We start from the raw sequence: 27,601 nt of genomic DNA, 5'->3' as shown, positions 1-27,601 counted from the left end.
TTTCAGATCAATGCGCTTTATTCTTCCATCCAGCGCTCCGGAAAAGACACAGAGATGCTGCCCCAGCTCCGGTTTCCTTTCCCGAGCTGCCTGCCAGCAGACCCGGGTGGGTTAGAGCCCAGCAAGGGACCAGCGCATCCCCCGATCCCTTGCTAAGGTACCACCTCTGATCCCCGCCGCCTGTCCACGCTCGGGTTGGCCCCGCCCACCCCCTGACTCCGCGCAGGTCACGCCCACCTGCGGCTGCCGACCGGCCATTGTTGCGTCCAGCGTCCGCACTTGAAAGCAAATGTTCGCCGACCTCCCGGAAAATGACGGCGTCTTGCGAGCCACGCAGGGCACCTCCCCGCCGCCCCGAGAGTCCCTTTTCCTGGTGCTTCGTGGGGGTCATTTCAGTGACCCTCGTGCTCCTGCTGCCCACATCCTTCGGTAGGCGCCTGGAGGGGGCGTGCGCTCCAGAGTAGGAATTCTCTTGGAGGGTCGGGTGGAAGTGAGAGTATGACATGAAAGCGCAGTAATATGTGACTTGTTTAGAGTTCTCTTGACTGGTCTCACCACCTGAGGTGAGACCCATCCAGGTTCCTCGGGGATCAGAGTAGATCTATCTTCTTTCTTAGATCCTTAACCTTAGAGGAGACAGCGGCCACTGCATTCTTTTAGCCCGTTAGGACTTCACTTGATTTGTCTCCACGTTATTTTCCATAATAGTTCTAACACATTGTTTTTTAAAAAGATTTTCAAGCCCACACGTAAACAAAAAGAAGAGGAATTACTGGGGGTGGGGGGTGGAGGTGCGGAGGGGGATAACGCGGGAGAAAAAAGACTTCTTGGAAGAGAGTTGAATTTTGAAATGAATTTCCAAAAGAAATGGGGAATGATGCATACCTATATGGTGTATCTTTCAGACCTAAAACATTGATATTTGCTTCCTAAATTTACTGTTGAGTAAAAATCCAGCTTATCCCTCAACAAACCAAAAGCGAATAGAATGCTATTTAAAGCAAGGGCAGCACATGGCCCACTCCTTAGGACCTTTGGGTGAAAGCAGGGAACAAGGCTTTAAAATCTTACCAATGCCCTAGCCGGTTTGGCTCAGTGGATAGAGCGTCGGCCTGCGGACTGAAGGGTCCCAGGTTGGTTTCCGGTCAAGGGCATGTACCTTGGTTGCGGGCACATCCCCAGGAGGGGGTGTGCAGGAGGCAGCTGATTGATGTTTCTCTCTCATCGATGTTTCTAACTCTCTATCCCTCTCCCTTCCTCTCTGTAAAAAAATCAATAAAATATAGTTTTTAAAAATAAAATCTTGCCAAGGACCTTTCCATTTATTCTGTACTACCCATCTGCTGTCAGGCCACAGTCCCTGGTTGTCAAAGAGATTAAATATTTTATTTTTATGTTCTTATTTTCTTATTTTTAGGTCACTGTGGTGAACCACCACTGTACCAGTCTATGCAGTTAAAGGGTACCCCTAAATCTTCCTATTTACCTGGGGAGAAAATATTTTATGAGTGTAAACCAGGATATGATTATTCATTTAATTATGTCCTGAAGACCTTTTGTGAGAAAAATAGCACATGGTTCCCTGTTGATGAAGCTTGTTACAGTAAGTAAGCAAAACCTGTCTTTTTTATGTGTGTGTGCTTGTTCTGTTTCCTTTTCCTTTTTCTTTTTTTTAAATATGTTTTATTGATTTTTTTACAGAGAGGAAGGGAGAGGGATAGAGAGTTAGAAACATCGATGAGAGAGAAACATCAATCAGCTGACTCCTGCACACCTCCTACTGGGGATGTGCCCGCAACCAAGGTACATGCCCTTGACTGGAATCGAACCTGGGACCCTTCAGTCTGCAGGCCAACGCTCTGTCCACTGAGCCAAACCGGTCAGGGCCTTTTTCTTTTTTTTAAACACATATTTGGATTCATTTTCCACTATGGCAATGATGATTTTCTCATGGGAAACTAGGGTTTAGATAGCAAGACAGATTTTTAGGCTTCCACAAATCTTCCAGGAATTTTTTTGTAGGCAGTTGGTTGCCTGGGTAAATGAGAACTTTATGTTATATGGTTAACTCAAAAAAATAATACTGCATGAATTGACAAGAGCAGTGTAGAATTTTTTAAAAAAATTCATTTCAGAGAGGAAGGGAGAGGGAGAGAGAGATAGAAACATCAATGATGAGAGAGAATCATCAATTGGCTGCCTCCCGCAGGCCCCTCACTGGGGATCGAGCCCGCAACCCTGGCATGTGCCCCTGGCTGGAATCGAACCAGGGACCCTTCAGTCCGCAGGCCGATGATCTATCCACAGAGCCAAACCAGCCAGGGCAAGCAGTGTAGAATTTTTATTTTCTTTTACATCTGTTTTGAAATTTGTATAAAAATGAATTTATACATTTTCTTTTAGAAAAAGCATGTCCAACTCCAAATGTGAAAAGTGGTAAAGTATATGACCCACAAGGGGGCTTTGGATTGGATAAAGAAGCTCACTTTTATTGTGATTACGGGTAAGTTGCTCCTTAGAGAAAATAAGGTAAATGTTACTGATTCCATATTGTTTTCCTTATCTTCTTTTTGTCAATATTACAGATGTCCCCCATTTTCCCCCAACCCCTGCCATGCCCAGGCCTCCCCACACTATTGTCTGTGTCCATGGGTTGTGCATATATGCATATATGATCTTTGGTTAATCTCTTTCTGTCCCCTCTACCACCCTCCCCACTGAGATCTGTTATTCTTCCATGCCTCTGGACCTATTTTGTTGGTCAGTTTATTTTGTTCACTAGATTCCGCATATACATGAGATCATGTGGTATTCGTCTTTCTCTAACTGGCTTATTTTCCTTAGCGTAATAGTCTCTGGCTCCATCCATGCTGTAGCAAAGGGTAAGAGATCATTCTTTTTTTACAGCTGCATAGTATTCTATTGTGTAAATGTACTACAGCTTTTTTATCCACTCATCTACTGATGGGCACTTGGGTTTTTTTCAGATCTTAGCTATTGTAAATAACGCTGCTATGAACATAGGGATGCATATATTCTTTCTGATGGGTGTTTTGGGTTTCTTAGGATTTATTCCTAGAAGTGGGACTGCTGGGTCAAATGGCAGTTCCATTTTTAATTGTTTGAGGAACTTCCATACTGTTTTCCACAGAGGCTGCACCAGTCTGCATTCCCACCAGCAGTGTACTAGGGTTCCCTTTTCTCCACTTCCTCACCAGCAGTTGTTGTTTGCTGATTTATTGATGGTAGCCATTCTGACAGGTGTGAGGTGATACCACATTGTTGTTTTAATTTGCATCTGTCTGATGATTACTGATGCTTTTCATGTCTATTGGCCAATGGTATGTCCTCTTTGGAGAAGTGTCTATTTCAAATTCTTTGCCCATTTTTTATTGGATTATTTGTCTTCCTGGTGTTGAGTTGTATGAATTCTTTGTATATTTTGGAAATTAACCTCTTATCAGATCTTTCAATGGTTTTGTAGTACATTTTGACATCCAGTATTGTGATCCCTCTAACCTTGTTCTTCTTCTTCTTCTTTCTCAAGATTGCTGTAGCTATTTGGGGTTGGTTTTTGTTCCACATACACTTTTGGAATATTTTTTCTAGGTCTGTGAAATATGCCATTGGTATTTTAATAGGGATTGTGTTGAATCTGTAAATCGCTTTGGGTACTATGGACATTTTAATGATGTTAATTCTCTTTTTAAATATATTTTTATTGATTTCAGAGAGGAAGGGAGAGAGAGATAGAAATATCAGTGATGAGAGAGAATAATTGATCGGCTGCCTCCTGCATGCCCCACACTGGGGACTGAGCCTGCAACCCGGGCATGTGCCCCCGACCGGAATCAAACCTGGGACCCCTCAGTCTGCAGGCTGACGCTCTATCCACTGAGCCAAACCGGTTGGGATATTGTTAATTCTTAATGATGTTAATTCATGAACACAGTATATGGTTCCACTTGTCTGTATCTTCCTCTACTTCCTTTTCCAATGTCCTGTAGTTTTCTGAGTACAGCTCTTTTACTTCCTTGGTTAAGTTTATTCCCAGATAAATATCACTGAGTGGCCAGATTATTATGACCGGCCAGTTTATTATGACCACCCCATTAGTATTTCATTAACCCTTCCAAAATTACTGAATATTGAAAACTTCCTAAGCAAATACTCTCAAGGTTATTATTATTATTACTAGAGGCCCACAGCCGGGCCTGTACCCTCTCACAGTCTGGGACCCCTTGGGGGATGACCATCTGCTGGCTTAGGCCTGATCCCCAGGGGATTGGGCCTAAGCTGGCAATCAGACATCCCTCTGGCAGCCCGGGAGCCCTTGGGGGATGTCCACTTGCCAGCGGGGTGCAGACCTAAGCTGCAGTGGGACATCCTTAGCACTGCTGAGGAGGCAGGAGAGGCTCCCACCACCACTGCTGTACTGGCAGCCATCAGCCTGGCTTGTGGCTGAGCAGAGCTCCTCCTATGTGAGAGCGCCCTGACCACCAGAGGGCAGCTCCTGCATTGAGCATCTGCCCCCTGGTGGTCAGTGTGTGTCATAGTGACCAGTCATTCCCAGTCTTTCTGCTGTTAGGGTCAGTTTGCATATTACCCTTTTACTATATAGGATAGAGGCCTGGTGCACGGGTGGAGGCTGGCTGGTTTGCCCTGAAGGGTGTCCCGGATCAGGGTGGGGGTCCCGCTTGAGTGCCTGGCCAGCCTGGGTGAGGGGCTGAGGGCCGTTTTCAGGCTGGTAGGCGACTGAAGCTCCCAGCCTCTCCTTTTTTTCTTTTTTTTTTATTCTGGGATTTATTTACCTTCTATAATTGAAACCTTGTTGTGGTCACTGGAGCTGAGAGCCAGCTCCTACTTGCTCACAGCTCTGAGGCCACAGCCTGCTGAAAGCAGGTATCTGGGGTTTGTTTAGCTTCTATAGTTGAAACTTTGTTACTTTTGAGCTCAGAGCCGGGCCGCGGCAGGTGGGGAACCTTGGCTTCCTCCATCATTGGAGCAAGCAAGCCTCCTACTCTCTTCAGCTGCATGGCTGCTGGCCGCCATCTTTGTTGGCTGTTAATTTGCATATTGTCCTGGTTAGCCAATGGGAAGTGTAGCAAAGGTATGGTCAATTACCCTTTTTGTCTTTTATTAGATAGGATTATTATTTGCATAACTAATTCACTTCATTGTACTGATGGGGTGGTCATAATCTGGCCAGTCATAATAATCTGGCCACTCGTGTGTGTGTGTGTGTGTGTGTGTGTGTGTATTTAATTTGGTAAGTGGGATTTATATTTAGTTTCTTTTCCTGACACTTCATTATAGGTGTATAAAAAGGCCATTGATTTCTGGATGTTAATTTTGTATCCTGCTACTTTGCCAAATTAATTTCTTAAATCTAACTGTAGGTGTGTGTGTGTGTGTGTGTAGTCTTTAGGGTTTTCTATGTACAATATCATCTCATCTGTGAGTAATGACTGTTTTACTTCCTCCAGTTTGGATGTCTTTTATAACTTCTTGTGTGATCACTGTGGCTAGGACTTCCAATACTCTCCTATATAATAAAGAGCTAATATGCTAATTAGGCCAAACAGCCAAACAACCATCCGGCTGCCTCCTGTATACCCCCTGCTGGGGATTGAGCCCACAACCTGGGCATATGCTCTGGTCGGGAATTGAACCGTGACCTCCTGGTTGTAGGTCAACGCTCAACCACTGATCCAAGCTAGCTGGGCCTCTTGAATTTTTTGGAATAGTTTGAGGAGGCTGAGTGTTAATTTTTCTTTAAAAGTTTGGTAAAACTTGCCTATGAAGCCATCCATTCCAGGACTTTTTGTTGCTGTGAGTTTTTTTATTTTATTACTGTTTCAATTTCATAGTTGTTATTGTCTATTCAGGTTTTCTGCTTCTTCCTGAGTTTTGAAAGATTATATGTTTCTAGGAACTTGTCCATTTCACTCAGGTTGTCCAGCTTGTTGACAAATAGTTATTCAAAGTATTTTCTTACAATCCTTTGTATTTCTGTGATGTCAGTTGTTACTTAGCCTCTTTCCTTTCTGATTTTATTTATTTGGGTCCTCTCTCATTTTTTCTTGATAAGTCTGGCTAAAGGTTCATCATTCTTGTTTATCTTTTCAAAGAGCCAGCTCTTGGTTTCTTTGATCATATATATATTAGTTTCTATGTCATTTATTTCCACCCTGATCTTTATTATTTCCTTCCTTCCAGTGACTCTGGGCTTTCCTTGTTGTCCTATTTCTAATTCTTTTAGTTGGAGTGTTAGATTATTTTAGCTTTTTCTTGTTTCTTGGGGTAGGCCTATAATGCTATGAACTTTCCTCTCGGGACTGCTTTCGCTGTGTCTCATAGGTTTTGGATTGTGTGTTCATTTTCATTTCTTTCCAGGAAGTTTTTTTTTTAAATTTATTTCTTGATCTTATATGTAACCCATTTGTTGTTTAGTAACATGCTATGTAGTCTCCATGTGCTTGTCTGTTTTTGAGTGTTTTTACTGTAGTTGATTTCTAGTTTCATGCCACTGTGATCTGAGATGATGTTTGGTATTTTTCTAATCTTCTTGAATTTGTTAAGACTTATTTTGTGTCCTAACATGTGGTCTAGCTTTGAGAAAGATCCATGTGCACTTGAGAAGAATATATATTTTGCAGCTTTGGGAATGAAATGTCCTGTAAATACCAATTAAATCCATCTGATTTAGTGTGTCTTTTTGATATTTCTTTTTGATTTTTTTTTGTCTGTATTGCAGAAAACAACTATATGAAATTTTCCTCTTTATTATGTACATCTTGTTAACTGGTAAAGAGAACAGTAACTTTTTTTCCCATTTAGTTTTTACTTGAAAGGTGAACCAATTCTAACTTGTAAACTTTCTGGAGACAAGGTGCTTTGGGACCATGATATACCAACATGTGAAAGTAAGTAAATTTTCACTTTAGAATTTAGACCAGCAATTCTCAATATTTTTGGCCTTGGGACCCACTCATGCTGATTTTTTAAAAGTATAGTTGACATACAATAGTATATTAGTTTCATGCATACAACATAGTGATTCAAGATTTATTAAAATATACAATGTATTTTTTTTAAATAAAAAACAAAAGATGCCCAAAAGAGAATAGTGGGATTGCTTTACACTTTTATAAATGACTTCAAAATCTGGCTTAAAGGAAGACAAGACACTTAAATTCACTCTGTGGTAAAATAACACATTCAGTAGCTTCTGGAAAATTTCACTGTACTCGTAAGGTTGAAAGTAAAAAAGAGACAATATCAGTATAATTGTGAAACAATGACCTGGCAAATAGATATATTTATATTCTTATAAATTATAAAGCATTTCTCAACTAGCAGTGAATTTTATCTTTAACCATATCTTTTAATTTTCAGCAATTCTTATGATGACTAGAGCAAAACTTAACATAGCCTTATAGATAAATATAGATATTTCATATAGATATTTCAATAAAATTGGTCTTCTTTTGAAAGTTCATTTCTACCTGATTTGACTTTGGGGTAATAACACTTTCTCATAGAGACATTCTAAAGGGATATTGGATTCACAACTAGACTGTAGAAATCAGATGTTAATGAATTTGTTTTACTAAATGTTGTCTTACTCTCTACATCTTTCCTTTTTCTTCTCATTTCCTCTTTTTAAGAGATTTTGTGTGATGCACCCAGAAAAATAAGTAATGGAAAATACACGGATAGCTGGAAGGTTGTATTTGAATTTAATGAAGTAGTGACTTATACTTGTGACCCTTCAAATGGGACTCAGGAGTATTCACTTATTGGAGAGAGCACGCTTACTTGTTTTGGGCCTGGCAAATGGAGTAGTGACCCTCCTCAATGTAAAGGTAAAGATATTTCCTTCTTCATTGGTAAATACAGTGAAAAAACTTTGTAGAGTGTTTACCTATAAGTAAGCAAGCAATTATATATGCTTCCTCCTCCTGTTAAATTTTAATTTAATTTATTATTTGTCAAGTCGAATAAAAAATAGTTCAGTTGTAGAATTCCCCACCCTCAACATGCTCTTGGCATTCCAGTTTATATAATGTGAACTACTGTGTAAATGTATAACTTAGGATTTTTTTTGTGCTTGAAAAAACAAAAAGTAACACACAATGGCTTAAAATTAAGACTTTTTTTATATTAAATCATCCGAGAGATATAGCAATAGGTAGTGGCAGAGTAAATTATAAAAGGCTAACTCTTACTGATACTAATGATAAACTCTGTACACATAGAGTTGGAAAAACAATGTTTAAGGTGCTAGAAAGTAACCAAAAATGGGAGACAATGAAGGGGGTTTGACTTTTGTAGGAAAGGGACCACTGAATATCAACGAAATATTTACTCTTTACTAGTGGGTATGGACTGTTCTATAAGGTAGACCATATTCTGGGAAACAACATAATTTTTTAAAGTTTAACATAATTGAAACAGAGTACATTCTCTGGTCATAATGAAATAAATTTAGAATCAAAACAGAGATAATTTTTAAAATCTCCAAATTCAGTCATATATCTCAAAATGACATTTCAGTCAGTGATGGGCTACATATACGATGATAGTCTCATAAGATTATAATGGGGCTGAAAAATTGCTGTCACCTAGAAAATCCTGTGATAGCTGTCAGGATGTCATAGCACAACACAGTATTCATGTGTTTGCGATGATGCTGGTGTAAACAAACCTACTGTGCTGTCACAAAGAGCTATATTGTAAGTATAGCTCTTACGATAAAAATAGTAGGCTACACCATCTAGGTCGGATTTTGCAAGTACTCTCTATAATGTCCACAATTCTCAGAACATTATTACTGTTGTCAAGCAGTGCATGGCCGGTATTTGGCAACCATGTAAAACAAATATGATCTAACGAACCATTGAGTCAAAGAAGAAATCACAAGAAAAATTAGAAAGTGTTTTGAATTCAATAAAAATGAAAACACAACATATAAAAAATCAACATCTGTGTGACACAGCAAAAGCATTGCTTTGAGAAAAATTTATAGCGTACAATACAGTAGAAAACGTACCTCAAATCGATAATCTGGACACTTTCACCTTAAAAAACTAAGAAAGAAATGCAAATTAAACTTAAAACAAGGAAACGGGATAATAGAGCTAAAAATCAATAAAATTGAAAAGATAGAAAAAGATATAAAAGGCTGTGCATAATGGGCCCTTTATGTATGGCTCAGATTTATTCTTGTAAAATGTTCTCTGTTACTTGCGACCCAGCTCAGTGGTGTGTGTGTGTGTGTGTGTGTGTGTGTGTGTGTATGTATGTGTGTTTCCAAATTCTTCCAAACCCATTACTGGATTCTGAAGTCTAGAAGGTCATGACCGGCACTTTTCTCCTTGAGAAATAGAGTAGAATGAGAAATACCGGAGTACACTAGTAAGAAGTCTAGTATTAACTTTTAACTTTATATCAGCCCTGTGTGCTTATGTAATGGTTTTACAGCCTTAAAAAAAAAAAGTAATTTCTGGGTTGCAGTCTAATATATTCGGAAAACATGGCCGTAACTTCGTTGGCCTTTCTATTTCTTGAATATCCCAGATCATATATGTGGTTGCCACCTGAGAACTTTTTCTTTGGGGGAGAAACCAAGATGGCAGCATAGGTAAACACCTGAAATTGCTGCCTTGCACAACCACTTCAAAAATACAACTAAAAGACAAAACGAACATCATCCAGAACCACAGGAAGGCTGGCTGAGTGGAAATTCTACAACTAGAAGGAAAGAGAAAATCACACTGAGACTCAGAGGAGGTGTGGAAGTAAAGTGCAGAGGTATGGAGGCGCACGGAAAGGGCTGGCAGCTGAGGACACGGCGCACGTGGAAAGGGCTGGCAGCTGAGGACATGATTGTCTTTTTCAATCAGGAGGGAGTCTCAAGCTCCTGATTGCTCTGAACTCCAGTTCCGGGTGAGTCTCTGGGGACCCAGACACATATGGGGAGAAACTGGACTATCTGGCATTGGTCAGAACTTGAGGGCAGCTTTCTCTCAGAGGTGCTTGCAGCGATTACTGGGACACTGAGAAGCGGGGCCACTTAGGGCAGGACTGAAGAGCAGCCATAGCTGCTTGCTCTGCCCTGTTGATCCCCTGAGACCCCACCCCACCCAAGCTGTGTGCAGAGGCTTTTGCATATGAAAGGCCTGGCCCTTTACAATCTGAAAATTACCTAACAAACTGCAGCTGGGTCAGAGAAAGCCAGAATATCCAAAAGAAGGCCCAAGGCCACACAGCAGCTTGCATTGCTTCACAGCTGGGCTCCTGCTAGGTAGCCTCAGGCAGAGGCTAAATTAGCACCTCCTTAAAGATCCAAGAGCCAGTGTACCCAGTGGTCAGAGTGGGACCATCCAGATTAAAACTCCTCAGATCCATAAGGGACACACTGAGGGGGCAGACTCAGTGAGCACCAAAACCCCACTGAAGCAAGTCTTGCCCCAGAAGGGTGTCTCCAGCATAGTTCTCCCACTGCAGACACAGCTGATTCTCACAGCCAATTGGCCTGGAGGTCAATTCCTCCCAGTGATACCAAGAGCAATCAAGGCTTAACTACAACAAGACTGTGCACAAAGCCCACAAAGGGGTGCACCAAGAGTGTCCACCTCAGGTAATTGGGGAGGCTGAGCCACTGGGCCCTATAAGACACCTAGCACAGAAAGCCACTCTATCAACACAGGGAAGCACAAAAAATGCAGAGATAAAGAAACAGGTCACAAATGACAGAAATGGAGGAAAGCAAACTACTGGATATAGAGTTTAAAACCACACTTATAAGGTTTTTCAAGAATTTTTTAGAAACTGCCGATAAATTTAGTAAGACCCTCAATGAGTCTAGTGAGACCGCCGATAAACTTAGTGAGACCCTCAAGAAATCTAGTGAGACCCTCGAGGTTATGAAAAAGGACCAAACAGAAATTAAGCATACACTGACTGAAATAAAGAATATTATACAGAGCTCCAGCAGCAGACTAGAGGATCGCAAGAATCAAGTCAAAGATTTGAAATATGAAGAAGCAAAAAGCACCCAACCAGAAAAGCAAAAAGAAAAAAGAATCCAAAAATATGAAGATAGTGTAAGGAGCCTCTGGGACAACTTCAAGTGTACCATATCCGAATTATAGGGGTGCCAGAAGAAGAGCTATTTGAAAACCTATTTGAAGAAAGACTGTCAGCTGATTTCTCAACAGAAACTTTGCAGGCCAGAAGGGAGTGGCAAGAAATATTCAAAGTGATGAGTAGCAAGAACTTACAACCAAGATTACTTTACCCAGCAAAGCTATCATCCAGAATTGAAGGTCAGATAAAGAGCGTCACAGATAAGAAAAAGCTAAAGGAGTTCATCACCACCAAACTAGTATTATATGAAATGCTGAAAGGTATCCTTTAAGAAGAGGAAGAAGAAGAAAAAGGTAAAGATACAAATTATGAACAACAAATACACATCTATCAACAAATGAATCTAAAAATCAAGTGAATAAATAATCTGATGAACAGAATGAACTGGTGAATATAATAGAATCAGAGGCATAGAAAGGGTGTGGATTGACTATTCTCGGGGGAGAAAGGGGTGTGGGAGATGTGGGAAGAGAGTGGACAAAAATCGTACACCTATGGATGAGGACAGTGGGGGTGGGGTAAGGGCAGAGGGTGGGGTGGGAACCGGGTGGAAGGGAGCTATGTGGGGAATAAAGAGGAATAACTGTAATAATCTGAACAATAAAGATTTAATATTTTTAAAAAAGAACTTTTTCTTTGCATATCATTGCATGGCTAGCTTCTTTGAAGCTTTTAAATTTTACCTCAACTATTTCCTTCCCACAAGAGTTTTCTAAAAAGACAAGGTATAATAATCAGTGTCAACATGAAATTTGAAAAAATCTCTAGAGCTAGAGTATCAAAAGTTGCATTTGAACGTACTCAGAATTTATATCTGGTAGACTTTTTTCAAATTTTGCAGTAGAAAAAAAATGTATGGCCCTAGCCAGTTTGGCTCAGTGGATAGAGCATCGGCCTGCGGACTGAAGGGTTCTAGGTTTGATTCTGGTCAAGGGCATGTACCTCGGTTGCAGGCTCTTCCCCAGCCCGGGCCCTCGTTAGGGCTCGTGCAGGAGGCAACAAGTCTATGTGTTTCTCTTACATTGATATTTGTTTCTGTATTTCCCTCTCTCTTCCACTGTCTCTAAAAATCAATGGAGAAATATCTTCAGGTGAGGATTAAAAAAACGTAAGAAACCAATAAACTATATTGACTGTTTCAGGTGGAAAAACAGTTATCAGATTTCTCTAAATCTGTTTACCTGGAATGAAAATGCACAAAAAAGTCTTTTTAAAAATGTTTATATCTTGCCTTTCACTCCTTGTCCCTTCCCACTGGAAATTGCTACTTGGCACTATTTTTTTCTGGTGCTATGGTAAAACAACTTTCTATTAATGCTGAAATTTCTTTACTTTTTAGTGGTCCAATGTAAACCGCCAGTAGTCAAACATGGAAAACCGGTAACAGAAATGAAAACAAATTTTTCCTACCATGATGAGGTTGCATTTAGATGCCGGAAGGGTTTCTACCTTAATGGCAGCAACCCAGTGTTCTGCGGTGGAAACAGTACTTGGGAGCCTGCAATGCCCAGGTGTATTAGAGGTACATATTATGTCATGTTCCTTCTTGTTTTTTTAAGGTTTTCCTTCTTTGACATTAAATATCAATGATAAAGAATAACTGAAAAGAAGCAATTTTAGTAATTAATTACCTTTTCATATTCATGACGGATGTATGACATAAAGTTCACACAGAATTTTGCTGTTGTGATTTTGTATGTGTTCATAGAGTTCTTAGCACATTCTGTACATCACATAGGTCTGTAAGTTCCGCTTGTTCAGTACTGTTATGTTATGGTTAGCAACCACTTTTTCCAGAATAAATGGAATGAATCATGGGAATTTTTACCTAAATCAGAATGAAAGTCATAATTCACACAAATGAAAAGGGATAATTTCCAAGTGATTGATCCTACATTGTTATGTTTTTCAATGTCAAAGCCTCTTATTGTGAGTCATTCATATTTAGTAACATCTTCCTTATATTTTACAAAAATCCTTTAAATTCATGTTGTTTACACTAATTTATAACTTTTAGTAATAAAAGGGGGAAGAACATATGTAGAGCCATTTTAGTTGTTATTCTTACTGATTCTAAAATTACTTGCCATAGTCCATAGATATACGCAGGCATGTACACTTGGGCAAGTTACTTAAACTTCAAAAGTATTTACTTACATGTAAAATGATTTAATGTCTTCCCAACTGGGTGATAATACAGCTTAAATTGGTTCCACTTAAACTACTTAGCACTATGCAAAGTTTGGAAAGTACGCATATTTTTAATTTTGAGGAATAGCTAATCTTTTTTAAAAAATCAAAAATCAAATTAAATCCATAATTTTATTAATAAGACTGATGAATGGAATAAAATTTATTTTTCCAGGTTCCAAGTCTACTCGTCCAACCAAGCCACCAGTTACAAGCTATCTAGGTTCAGTAACATTTTTATTTTAATTTTTTCCCTCCCATCACCATTTATTCCCTCTCTGCCCTCTTCCACCTCCACCTCCACCCGCTCCCCTTCCCCACTCCATCACCACACTCTTGCCCATGTCCATGAGTTCTCTCTCTCTCTCTTTTTTTTTTTTTTTTTTTTTGTTCAATCCCTCCACCTTTTCCCCTTTGCACTTCCCCCGGCTCCCAGCCCCTAACCAGAGCTGTCCACCTGCTCTCTATCTATGAGTCTGCCACTATTGTGCTTAGTAGTTTGTTCATTAACTCTTTATCCTCCTCATATTGTTAAGAACTTTGTGGGCTGATGGGTGAAAAGTCATGTCTTGTTTTAATCTGCATTTACTTAATAATTAATGAGACTAAACCATTTTTATCCACATTCATTTACTCATATCCTTCACTCAGTTTTCTGGTGGGTTTCTAAAATATTATTTTTGTTAGTTGTGAGAACCCATTATAAATTAAAGACCTTTTAATATATAGTAAACATTTTTTTCCAGATTGTTATGGCCTAATTTTACTAGTTCATTTTCTTTTTAGATGTTATTGGATATAGATTTCTTTCTATAACTTTGTTATGAGGAATATACAAATGTATTTTTGTAAATTTTCAAATATTACAAAAGGATACCGAGTAAAAAATTAGTTCATCTCTTTCTCTAGTCCATTGTCTGAGTTAATCACGGTTCATAATTGAAGTCTCTTTTTATCCATTTCATGTCCTTATATGACTGGTTATACATATTTTGCCTTTTTTTTCATTTTTCTTAACCAGAAATAGACTCATGTTGTTAATATTTTTCTAATACTCTCACATTTTACACTTACTATCTTAGATTGGGGTTGTATTTAGATTTATCCCCATCCTTTTTAGTGACAACTTTAATATATGCCACATTTTATTTAGCTATTCTCCTAGAGTGGACAGTTATATGTGCAGAAGAGTTGAATGTATTGAACTATTCCCTAATGGCTCTGAGTATTGTGTCTTCCTTATTAAAAGCTTTAAGTCTTCAAGTTATATAAACACCTCAACCATGGGTTCTGATTTCATTGTTTTACATTTAAATCATTGATATGTCTGAAATTCATTATGGAATATGGGATCAGATTGGTTTCTTCTCCACTTCACCCACCCCCATTCAGTGGCTAAGTTGCACCGTCTATGGAATGGATTGTCTTCTCTCCAACTGTTTTATCACACACTAAACTCATAGGTGTTCTAAATTCATAGGTGCTCTAGTCTCCCACAGAAGTTGCACCATCTTATATTCCCACCAGCAATGCACAAAGATCCTAATTTCTTTACCTCTTGGCCAACACATGTTCTTTTCTGTTTTTTGATAATAGCCATCCTAATACCTGGTAGGTAAAATATGTGAAGTAGTATCTCATTGTGGTTTTTATTTGCATTTCCCCCTTGATTAGTGATGTGTACACATCTTTTTATGCACGTATTCACTATTTGTATCTATTCTGTGGAGAAATGTCATTCAGGTCCTTTGCTCAGTTTTGAATTGGGTTGGGATTTTTGTTGTTGATATTTAGGAGTTTAATCTTTTCTCTTTTCTTTATTTCAATATTTTTCTAGGATCTCTCAACTTTCGTGAAGTATCATCATCTGAAGAGATTGTGGAATTAGGTATTAGTTTCTTTCTTCTTCTTTTATTAAATCCTCACCCGAGGATATTTTTTCATTGATTTTTTGGAGAGTGGAAGAGAGAGGCAAAGATAGAGAGAAAAATCAATGTGAAACACATCCATTGGTTGCCTGCTGCGGGAGCCCTGACCAGAGCCTGGGCCGGGGAGGAGCCTGCAACCGAGGTACGGGCCCTTGACCGGAATCAAACCCAGGACCCTTCAGTCCACTGGCCGACGCTCTATCCACTGAGCCAAACCTGCTAGGGCATTAGTTTAGTTCTTAATAATCCTTTATTATGAGACCTTAGAGTTCTACATGAATATATTATGTTCCAATTATTTGTAGACAGAGAAAAAACAAGATGTCACAAATTATTAGGAATAATTGACATTTATAGTTACTTTAGTATTGCGGATACCATAACAAATGTGATAGTATGTATAGACACATGCAAGTAATTTTCTCTAATCTTGAGAATTTTAGTTGTCCTATTAACCTTTACTAAATAACCTGGTGTGGTAACGATAGCACAAAACAATGACAAGTGAGGTTCCTATTAAGAGTTTCACAAGGCACATCCTATAGCCGGAATCTATTTGAAGTGTTCTTTGAGCAAAATGATTTGGATATACTAGCAGTCATGTTAATACTAGAACGATTCCTTTTTTCTGTAGTTTTTAGAAGATCAGATCAAAAGTAAACAAACAAACAAAACAAACAAACAAACAAAAAACTGCTATCTGGGACTCATACTTACTTAATATCTTTAAAACTATTTTTTTTTTCTCAGCACCAGGAACCATTGCTCTATTTAGTCTTACTATATGTAAGTATCTCACACTTAAACACCATTGAAATCAAAATATTACATTCTTTTCTATTACATAGAGTGCATTCTTTTCTGATGATTTTTCAGTTTTTATAGGTTTTATAGCTTGAAATTAAACCAGTGTAGAAAAAATGGACCTTTCGTACGATATACACCTGTTGTTGGTGATTGTATATTCATTTATACAGTTTTCTATATGTCCACTTAGTAACAAACCTGAAATAATACTTTTTTTCCAAGATGATTAGTCATATGACTATTCATCTCAAATATGGGTAATTTTCTAAACTTAACAGGACACTTCTCTGACTTACTGTGGACTAGTTAAGTGATTCCAGGGAATGGCACTTAGTGAAAAATCCAGATGGAAAATAAATGTATATGTGCTTAAAAAATAACACTTTTGAGCACTGAAATGTAACTGACAGTAATTTCTTCTTCTAGAGCTTGAATCTTGGAAATTATTTTTTCAGAGTTACATGTCATTTATTTTCTGGTTCCTTACAGTTGTTGGCATTGCAGTAATTTTCATCTCCGTGTACAAGTGTCTTCACAGAGCGAAGTAAGGGTAAATTAAACATCTATTCTCATGTATTGGTCTTTCTCACTCTTGACATACTTCTGTGCTGCTTTTGTTTGTATTGATTACTCTCTATTTTTAAAATGTACTACATTAGTGCACCATCTGAAATAAAGTTCTTTACTAAAATCAGTTTCAGCTGCCTTTCGCATCATTGCAACAGGAATAATCTGTGCATAATAATTTAGTTATTATGACTGTAAGAAAGTTTTTTTTTGTGTGTGTGAGGTTTGAGGTTTAAGTTCTGCAGCAAATCATGGACCATGATCGGGCCTTCCCAATTCTAGATATACCCTATTTCCTAAAGTGAGCTAGTGGCCAGGATTAAATTTCAAATAGTTCATTGTGGAGACTTTAAATTATGTCCACTGGAATTTTTAGGATGAAAGCTTCCATTTGTCTGCAGAACATGAATTTTGTAAGAAGCTATGTAGATGTTGTATTCAAATGGCCAATTTGATTTCATTTAGAATTTTTATTTATACAATTTAAACTGGGAAATTAGAAGCAACACAATTTGATTTCCCTCTGATGTTCTCTTAATTTGTCTAGGCTGAAGTAAACTGATGGATTAAAGTTAAAGGGACAGAGAAGGGTAATATTTACAAGGTACCTCATTAACTTTATTTGCCATTTTGTTTATAAAAATGGAGAAGCACCTGACCAGGTGACACTGTTGGTAGAGTGTAGTCCCATATGTAGATTTGATTCACAGTTAGGGCATGCGCCTGTGTTGCTGGTTCGATCCTCAGTCTGGGCACATATGGAAGGCAACCAACAGATATTTCTCTCTCTCTCTCTCTCTCTCTCTCTCTCTCTCTCTCTCTCTCTCTCTCTCTCTTTCTCTCTCGCCCCCTCTCACTCTCCCTCTTTTTCACAATCAATAAAAACATACCCTCAGGTGATGATTAAAAAAACAAGAAAAGGCTAGGCTTACAATAGAAAAAAAGTGTACAAATACATATCTTCTAAGGAGAATAGGGATTTTAAACTTTGATCAAACTTAAATTTTAATGAAATAATTAACAATTTAATGAAAAACTTAAAGTAAATCCTGGAGCATAAACCAAGATTATGCTTTGAAATTTCTGATTTTTAGTAATTCTTGGTAGCTTTGAAACACCTTTGAAAGCAAATATACTTTTAAACATTTTGGTATTTATGGTTTTATGATGTTTACTTAAAATTTAAAAACCAAGATGAAAGCCAACAATTTTTTTAAAAAATATATTTTATTGATTTTTTTACAGAGAGGAAGGGAGAGGGAAAGAGAGTTAGAAACATCGATGAGAGAGAAACACTAATCAGCTGCCTCCTGCACACCCCCTACTGGGGATGTGCCAGCAAACAAGGTACATGCCCTTGACCAGAATCGAACCTGGGACCCTTGAGTCCGCAGGCCGACGCTCTATCCACTAAGCCAAACCGGTTAGGGCAACAATTTTTATTTGGGATTAAAGAATTGCCATTCACACAGTACAAGTTCAGGCAGAAACCCATAAAGTATCCCAATTATTGGGTAAAAATGAAGGGGGTTTATGAGAATATTAGAAGAAAGAATTCCTATTGGCCCTGGAAGGCGGAGGTACTCTTTACCTATGCAGGGTTGGTTACGGAGTCTATCTTCAAATAGAGAGTCCATAGTGGTCAGTCCTTGTGGTCAGGATCTGCAACCCTGCTGGCTTTACAAACATTTGTTTATAAGACACTGTTGCTTTGGCTTAGACAAAAGTTGTTTTGCTCAGTTCAAACATTCCAAAGGTTTAAGGAGCAAGACATGCAAGGACATTTCTCTAGAACAGCTGCTCTGGCTCCACCTTATGTCAGCTTTTACAATGATTTCTTTTTATATTAATCATCTGGTTTGGGCTATGTAAAAAAGTAAGTTTTTCACTCATAAAGAGTTCAAACTTTTTTTTTCTATTATTGGCTATCTTTTTAAAATACCCAGAATGCTTTCATTTGCATCTTAAATCTTAAATTTATGGAAAACTTCATATGCATGTTTATATTTCAATTAATAGTATATTTGAAATATTTTATTGATTTTTTTACAGCGACATAGGAAGAGGGATAGTTAGAAACATCGATGAGAGAGAAACATCGATCAGCTGCCTCCTGCACACCCGCCACTAGGGATGTGCCCACAACCAAGGTACATGTCCTTGACCGGAATCAAACCTGGGACCTTTTAGTCCGCAGGTGCTGGGGTCCAGCCCCAGCAGGTCCAGGGGTCCCCAAAGGTGTGGACAGAGTCGGTGAAGAAGGAATGACACGGAGACAGCGTTCAGTTGATCAGCAGCCTAGCCAGGATCTCTAGCCAGGTTCTGGTCAGGATCTCCAGCGAAGTTCTGGTTAGGATCTCCAACCAGGTTCTGTGTCCATGTTCTCTTGCTAGGTTCTCCAGCCAGGTTCTGTGTCCATGTTCTCTTGCTAGGTTCTCCAGCCAGGTTCTCCAGGTTCTCCAGCCAGGTTCTGTAGCCATGTTCCCTCGCTAGGTTCTCCAGCCAGGTTCTGTCCAGGTTCTCCAGCCAGGTTCAGTCACCAGGTTCTAGTCAGGTTCTCTTGCCATGTTCTATCCAGGTTCTGTAGCCAGGTTCTGTCTCTAGGTTCTTCAGCCAGGTTCTCTCGCTAGGTTCTGTCTCTAGGTTCTGTGGCCAGTTTCTGTCCAGGATCTTTTGCCATGTTCTCTCCAGCGAAGTTCTTCTGTCTCTAGGTTCTGTGTAGGTTCTGTGTCTAGGTTCTGTGTCTAGGTTCTGTGTCCTGTTGTCTTGTTACATCTGTATTTATACCAGTTGATTCCAATCCTATCAATCTCTATTCCAAAAGTTAGGGCGTTTCTTATCTCCATTCCAGGGAGTAAAGATTATGTAGCTTAAGCATGATTGTTCATAGTTAAAGTGATTAATTACCCACCTGGCACTTAGTTAAGGGGTTTTATTCCCTCCCTAACTTCAGGGGAAAATCCCTACCTGGGGAAACAACCTTTCTCAGAGAGGTGACCTTGGTTAAAACACATAGTGCCAAGAAGGTGAGCAAACATATTAAGAACAGTATGCCATATATGCCAGGTCCCTTGAAACAGCAAGGATGGACTGGCTCCTGGCACGCAGGCCAACACTCTATCCACTGAGCCAAACTGGTTAGGGCAATCACTAGTATATTTTAAATTACAGATACACAACAGTGTGCATAGGAAATACTATCAGCTGGATATTTTTACAAGTCCCAAGATTTGTGTAGTGTAGACAAAAGTGGATTCTATGGAATGTAACCTCATAGAGTGATCTGGTTACAATTTCCTCACTGGGCAGGTCATGGTGAGTAGTCATACCCACACACACAACTTTTTTTTTTTTTTGGTAAAAGTTTTATCTTTGTCTTAAGGAATCTCTGCCCATGTTTTAGGGCATCAAGGTTAACACATCTTTGAATTAACCACCTTTAAGAGAGTAACTATCCTGTATTCCATCTCTACCTTGCTTTTTCTCACTTTCATGTAATCTTCCTTACATTCCCTCCTTAATTTCAAATGCATAAAAGTGACTTGCAAAATTATCATTCTCTGAAGTATGTGAGATCCTGTGTCCAGTCCATTGTCACCAGTTTGGCTGAAATCAACAGAAACATGTTCTATAGGTTTGCGCCTTCCTTGTGTCAAATTAGAAGTAAGTTCTCAAGAAAGCAAACGGATATTACTTTCTGCTCCTTACTATCCTCCGTTGTTTAAAATATCGCTGTACCAAAATACTTAAAGGCTCCTTAAGAAATATAATAAAATTCTTTCTAGGTCTTTTTTTTTTTTAATTCTTTACTTTTTTTTTCCTACTGGGTCTTGTAAGCTGAACATCCCGTTCAAGATGGTGACATAGGAGGATCTTAACTAACCTCTTCCCCGACACATCAAATCTACAGCTACACAGAACAATTCCTTCTGAAAGCCATCCAAAAGCTAGCTGACCAACTTCTACACATTAGGTGGAGAAAAACCCACTCAAAATGGGTAGGAGAACCTGAAACACAATCTCTCCATACATCTCACCCATGGCACGGTGACCCACAATCAGGCGGGAACCCATCTCGGAACTTCTCCCTGAGGAGTGCAGTGTTTGAACTTCACATCTGGCACCCCATCATTTAACTCCAACACCTGAGAGATGAGCCCCCCAAACATCTGGCTTTGAAAGCAATGGGTCTTATGTCCATGAGACTCACAAGGCTATAGCGAACTGAGATATAAAAGGGTCCCCCCACCGCACAGGGCAGAGGTAGCCTACTGAAACACACTTGTCTTTCTGTGAAAGAGATCTGTTTACTTATCTTAAAAGCTAAAACCTGAGTTCCAGTCAAGATTGTAGAATAGGTAAACTCTGTGCTCATCTCCTGCTATGAAAATTACAATTAAATTATAGCACAACCATTCTTGAGAACCATCTGAAAACTAGCTGAGCAGAAATCCTATAAAGGATTTCACCACCCTCAAGAGAGTACATATATATCCCTGACCATTGTGGCTCAGTTGGTTGGGTGTCATCCGTGCACCAGAAGGTTGCTGGTTCCATTCCCAGTCAGGGCATATACCAGGTTGTGGCCTCAAACCCAGGTAAAGGGTGTGCAGGGGCATCCTATGGATGTTTCGCGCTCACATTGATGTTTCTCTCTCTCCCTCTCCCTTCCTTTCTATTTAAAAAAAATTTTTTTTTAATCTTTAAAAAAACAAAATAGGGTGCTCTCCCTCCAGGGAGCTCGCCCTTGCCTTCCCCCTTCCCCCCACTCCCCCACATTACCATTAGCTTCCTCACTCCCAAACTCCAAGGGCCCTTCCTTTACCTCCATAACTTGTTTGCTTCTTGGAATTACTTTTCTACCTTTATAATTTACCGAATAAATGTTCTCTTACAAAACAAAAACAAAAAAACACCCACAAAATAGTACATAAATGATTGAAAGAAGTCATGTCAAGACTAGTGGAAGGGGCAGAGACGCTGAACTGGCAGGTCCCACACCCACAGGGTGGCAACTGACAATTGAGAGGGATATTTTAGCCCCAGAGGTCTGCCCTAAGGATTGAGGAGTCTCAGCTCCACACCAGGTGCTTCCGTTTGGGGCACCAGTACCAGGAAGAGGAGTCCCCATAACATCTGCTGTGAAAAATGGGGGGGGGGGATTATAACGTCTCATTGAGACAGAGGGCTGCGGGAGACCTAGGCACTGCAGGTCTTAAAGGGATCATAAACAGATGCGCTTGCTCAAAAACTCAGCGGCTCAGGATCTGTGGGAACATCAGGTCAAAAGTGCCAGGCACAAATGGGGAGGGACTAAATTGACGCTTCCGGAGGCGGACAGGGAGGCAGGGGTCAGGGAAACACTCTCAGGGGACAGAAGTGCTGGCAGATGCCATTGTTCTTTTGTTGAACTCGCCTCCCAGACAGACAGCCAGTTCCGGGCAGGCACCAAATCTGAGCTCTCCAGTAACCTGGGTAACACTGTTCACCACACCCCAGTGATTCCCTAAAGCCCTGTACCACCCAATTCACACATGAGCCCAAGTCTCTCCCAGTAGCTGCTCCACACAAGTGGTCTACCTCGGCTTGTGGTGTGGACTTTCCTAAAAATCTCTCAAATTTCCACAAACTCCAAGCAGGCAGCAGTAGGCTTCAGTGTGCCCGCCCCTATTGCCAAGCTGCCCCAGGCCCAAGCAGAAATGGAGACTGATTTCAGCTTGCACTGCAACTCCCTTGAGGCAGTCCCAAGTGTGGCATAAGGGGTGGCTAGGCATGGTTTGGGATATAGTTGCAATTAAGCAGCCACAAGTTGAGCAAAAGTGGTGGTTGGCCTCAGCATACACAGTGGTACCCAAAAAAAGAGTCACAAGGTTGGCACAAGTGGCAGCAGGGCTCAGTTCATAGCATACCCTCTCTCAAGCACCTCCAATCCCAGCACAAGTGGCAACCAACTGCAGATCATTTTGTAGCTACCAGGTGGTTCAAGCCCAGCACAAGTAATGGTGGTCTTGGCCTGCACTAGAACACCTCCCAAGAGGCTACAGAGCCCACACGTTTGGTGGCCAGCTCTAAGCCACACCAGAGCACCATCAATTACATATCCAAATAGCATACTTGGTTTGCACTGAAGTAACTTCTGCTCTGTGAGGTCAGCCTCCACAGATCAGCTTGTCCACTACAGTCATGGCCAGCCTTCACAGCCAGTCAGCCTGGGGACTAACCCGACCCACAAATATGCCAAGGAGATTCAAAGTTCAACTACAGCAAATAAACATACACAACCTACACAAGGGACACTCCTGGAGCACCTGGCTTAGATTATAAAGGAGACCATGCCATTCATGTCCACAGGACACCTTTTACAGAAGGCCATTATGCCAAGATCAGAAGATGTAGTAGATACATAGAAACAAACAGAGGGAATCAGCCAGAATGAGGAGACAAAGAAACATGCCCCAAATGAAAGAACAAGACAAAACTTCAGACAAGTAACTAAAGGACATGGAGACAAGCAATCTAGGAGGAACAGAGCTTAAAACACTGGTTTTAATGATGCTCAATGAACTTAGGAGAATAATAGATAAACTCAGTGAGAACATCAACAAAGAGAAAACATTAAAAAATAACATACAAAACCCACTTAAAATGAAAATACAGTAACTGAAATAAAGAATACATCACAGGGAATAAACAGCAGATAAGATGAAGCAGAGAACTGAATCAGCAATTCGGAATCTGGAAGACAATGTAACAGAAAACACCCAATTGGAACTGCCAAAAAAAAAAAATTTTTTTTTAAAAGGAGGAGAGCTTGAGAGACTTCAAGGACTAGAACAAACATACCAACATTCACATCATAGGATGACCAGAAGAAGAAGAAGAACAAATAATTGAAAACCTACTTGAGGAAATAATGACTGTTGCTCAGTTGGTGGGAGCCTCATCCCATACACCAAAAGTTGTGGGTTTGATTCCTGATCAGTGCACATACCTAATTGTGGGTTTGATCTCCAGTTGGAGCATGTACAGGAGGCAACCAATTGATGTTTCTCTCTCACACTGATGTTTCTCTCTCTCGCTCCCTTCCTCTCTCTCTAAAAATCAGTAATCATATCCTTGAGTGAGGATTAAAAACGAATAAATAAATAAAATATAAAGTAAGAAACCCATACCAAGACACATCATAATTAAAATTACAAAGGTTAAAGTCAAGTAATGTTAAAAGCAGCAAGAGAAAAAATGTTATGTAAAAGGGAGCTGTCATAGGACCATCAGTTGATTCTTCAACAGAAATTTTGTAAGCCAGAAGAGATTGGCATGAAATACTCAAAGTGATAAAAGGCAAGGGCCTTCAACCAAGATTACTCTACACAGCAATGCTAACATTTAGAATCAAAAAAGAGATAGTTTCTCTGGGATTAAAAAAAGCTAAAGGACTTCATTACCACTAAACCAGCAACACAAGAAATGTTCAAAGGCAAAAAGGGGCATGTTTCAATAATTCCTTTTACAAGTGAGGAAACATCCCCAGAAGTCCCAGCAGACTTCCCTTCATTCAGGCACCTTGTCAATACCCTTCTCCTCCCTCTCAGTGTCACCCTGGCAGTGGATCTGCTTTGTTTACTGATAACAGAAAGATAAAAGAAAAGAAAGTTTTTATTACCTCCAAGCTGAGCGCTCACAGGGCCAACACAGCCATCCCTGGAAGATGGCACCAGCACCCTGTCCCCAGCCTCATGCATCCTCAGCGGAACCCAGGACTGCATGCCAGTGGCATTATTCCTCCCAGACCCTGGAATGAGGAGCAGAGGGAGGAAGGAAGAGTGTCCTAGTTCAGAGGAAGGGCTGGCGAGTCTCCCCAAAGCTTCCTTCTCCCCTGGAATCACAGGGGCCCCTGTGAGTCTGGCCACAGGAGATCTGGCAGCCCCGGCAAAAGGGCAGGGTGGCCTCCCAGTTCCACAGAAGGAAGCCCACCCAGGTGACTGTGGGGTTACTAGGTTTGCACGTGTCCTCTTCCATGAGGCACACCAGCACCCGGAACAACCCTGATCCCGGGCGCCCCTGTGCTGGCAGCGTGACCCAGGAGAACACGCACAGGCCATGGGCTCCTTGGGAGGCGGGAGCAGGGTCCTATCAGGTTTGGAACCCACGTGACCTGGCGCGATGCCTTGCTCATGGCAAGTTCTCAATACACAGGTAGAGAGCTAAGGGACTTTTTCTGCGGGGGAATGGAGAGGTGGGGAGGCGGGGCGCGGCGAGCCGGGGTCTCGGCGGCCATTGAGGAGGAAATGCGCGCGGCGGCGGCGCAGCCGTTGGCGACGAGCGTGTCTGCGCCTGCGCGGCGGGCCCAAGCCCCTGAGTCCCCCTCCCCCCCCTCCCCCCTCCCCCCCTCCCCCACACTCCCCGCGGCGTGTGAATGGCGGCCTCGAGGAGCCCTGCTCGGCTTGGGCTTCGTAGCCTCAGGGGGTCGGCGGCGAGGCTCTGGGGCTGCGGGGGCTGCGGGGGCTGCGGCAACTGCGGGGGCTCTGCGGCCTGTGCCGGGAGCGCCTGCGGCCCGAGAGGAAGCCGCCCTCCTGCCCGGCCAACAGCTCGGGGGACGCCGGGGCGGCGGGCGACTGAGCCGTCCTGGCCTGTCCCGTGTGCAAGCAGCAGTGCTTGTCCAAAGACACGGAGGAGAACCATTTCATGCGTGACGGTGGCAGCAAGGCCCCCACGGACTCCCAGGACCCGAACCAGTGCTGCACCAGCTGCGAGGGTGCCGCCCCGGCCACCAGCGACTGCGTGGAGACCTGCGGGGAGGCGCACCGCGGGGGAAGTACACCAAGGACCAAGCGGTGCGCTCCACCGCGCAGCCAAGTCCCAAGGTGGGGAGCGCACAAGCACCAGCCGCTCCTGCTGTTCTGCGAGGGCTGCGACCCCCTCACCTGCCGCGACCGCCAGCTCCGCGCCCACAAGGACCACCAATACCGGTTCCTGGAGGACGGACGCCGCGAGGAACCAGCGCAAGGCCCTGGCCTCGGCCCTGGCACAGTCAAGCATGCCACTCTGCAGAAGACCACCAAGGAGGTTCGCAGCTCGGTTCGCCAAGTGTCCGACGTGCAGAAACGTGTCCAGGTGGATGTGAAAATGGCTGTTCTGCAGATCATGGAGGAGCTGAACAAGCGGGGCCGCGTGCTGGTCAGTGATGCCCAGAAGGTAACGGAGGGGCAGCACGAGCGCCTGGAGCGGCAGCACTGGACCAGGACCAAGATCCAGAAGCACCAGGAGCACATTCTGGCGCTTCGCCTCGTGGGCTCTGGAGAGTGACAACAACACGGCACTCCTGCTCTCCAAGAAGCTGAGCCACTTCCAGCTGCGCCGGGCTCTCAAGACGATCGATCATCGACCCCCGTGGAACCCCATGGCGAGATGAAGTTCCAGTGGGACCTCAACGCCTGGACCAAGAGTGCTGAGGCCTTGGGCAAGATCGTGGCGGAGCGGCCTGTGCCCATGGCCCCTCCCTGGGCTCCGGGACCCTTGAGCAGCAAAGCAGGGCTCTGGCGGCCGCCAGCCCATGGATGTGCAAGAAGGCTATGGCTTCGCGTCAGATGACTCTTACCTGAGTGCAGAGCCCCATGTGCCAGGCATGAAGCGGTCCCGCTCCCGTGAGGGTGAAATGAGTGGCCTCATGCCCAAGGTGCCACGGGTGAGTCTCCAGCGCCTGGACCTTGACCTCACAGCTGCCAGCCAGCCACCAGTCCTCAAGGTCTTCCCAGGCAGCACCACCGAGGACTCCAACCTGATCGTCATTGAGCGCGGGGCTGCAGCTGCTGCTGCCGGGCAGCCGGGGACTGCGCCCGGCACCCCTGGTGCCTAGCCTCTGCCTGGCATGGCCATTGTCAAGGAGAAAGAGACAGAGGCTGCCATCGGTGCCCTGCCTGCCACCGAGGGCCCTGAGACCAAGCCCGTGCTGGTGGCTCTGGCGGAGGGCCCAGTGCGGAGGGTCCCCGCCTGGTCTCCCCCAGTGGCAGGACCAGCTCCAGCCTGAAGGTGGTGGCTCCAGAGGGCACCTCAGCTGCAGCTGGCGGCCCCGGTGCCCTGGATGACAGCGCCACCATCTTCCGTGTCTGTCAGAAGCCAGGTGACCTGGTCATGTGCATACAGGGGGAGTTCTGCTTCCACCTGGACTGCAGGATGTGCCTGGGGAGGAGTGGAGCTGCTCACTCTGCCACGTGCTGCCTGACCTGAAGGAGGAGGATGGCAGCCTGAGCCTGGACGGTGGGGAAAGCAGAAGTGTGGTGGCCAAGCTCTCGCCAGCCAACCAGCAGAAGTGTGAGCGTGTCCTGCTGGCCCTTTCTGCCACGAGCCCTGCCGGCCCCTGCACCAGCTGGCTACCAACTCCATCTTTTCTGTGGATCAGCCTGGTGGCACATTGGACCTGACCCTGATCACGCCGGCCTCCACGAGAAGTTGTTGCCCCCCCTCCCCCCTTCCCTGGCCCCTACAGCTCCCCTCAGGAGTTTGCCCAGGATGTGGGCCCAATGTTTAAGCAATTCAACAAGCTGAAGGAGGACAAGGTGGACGTGCAGTCCATCATCGGCCTGCAGTGCTTCTTTGATGAATGAAGCCTTCGGTGACACCAAGTTCTCTGCTGTGCTGGTGGAGCCCCCACCGCTGAGCCTACCTGGTGCCAGCCTGAGCTCCCAGGAGCTGCCAAATGGCCCTGGTGATGGCCCCTGAGCTGGCTTAGCCTGGGCGTGTGCCCTGTCAGCTGCGCCCTTCGCCTCCGGTGGTCCGGCTCCCGTTCCTTGGTAGCCCCATTCCCCGGCCCCTCACAATATGGTTTTTACTTCTGTGGATTTACTAAAAACGTCACAAGTTAAAAAAAGAAAAAGGAAAAAGAAAAAAAGAGCTAACCGAATAGAACTGAAGGACAGTGACAGGGAAGAAAGGGGCAGGGGTGTATTTCCTCCGAA

At 42.7% G+C, this 27,601-nt stretch overlaps 1 protein-coding gene and 1 pseudogene across 2 annotated transcripts in view; one reads left to right on the top strand and one right to left on the bottom strand.

The window, feature by feature from the left end:
* MITD1 (microtubule interacting and trafficking domain containing 1) overlaps positions 1-24,444 on the bottom strand; it is a 45,917-nt gene extending 21,473 nt beyond the window's left edge. Inside the window, exon 1 of the mRNA XM_081112786.1 lies at positions 24,310-24,444. The gene's annotated coding sequence lies outside the window, so the exon portion shown is untranslated. The remainder of the gene's footprint in view (positions 1-24,309) is intronic.
* LOC308534730 (transcription intermediary factor 1-beta-like) lies at positions 312-27,365 on the top strand (annotated as a pseudogene). Its single transcript has 9 exons — positions 312-429; positions 1,418-1,603; positions 2,404-2,503; positions 6,758-6,819; positions 7,671-7,868; positions 15,182-15,232; positions 16,569-16,623; positions 17,023-17,059; positions 25,104-27,365. The product of its transcript is annotated as a transcription intermediary factor 1-beta-like (transcript).
* Positions 27,366-27,601: the final 236 nt, after the last annotated feature.

The sequence above is a fragment of the Myotis nattereri genome (assembly GCF_964212035.1).
Source record: "Myotis nattereri genome assembly, chromosome: 18".
NCBI classification, from domain to species: Eukaryota; Metazoa; Chordata; class Mammalia; order Chiroptera; family Vespertilionidae; genus Myotis; species Myotis nattereri.
This window is presented reverse-complemented; position numbering and strand designations above follow the sequence as displayed.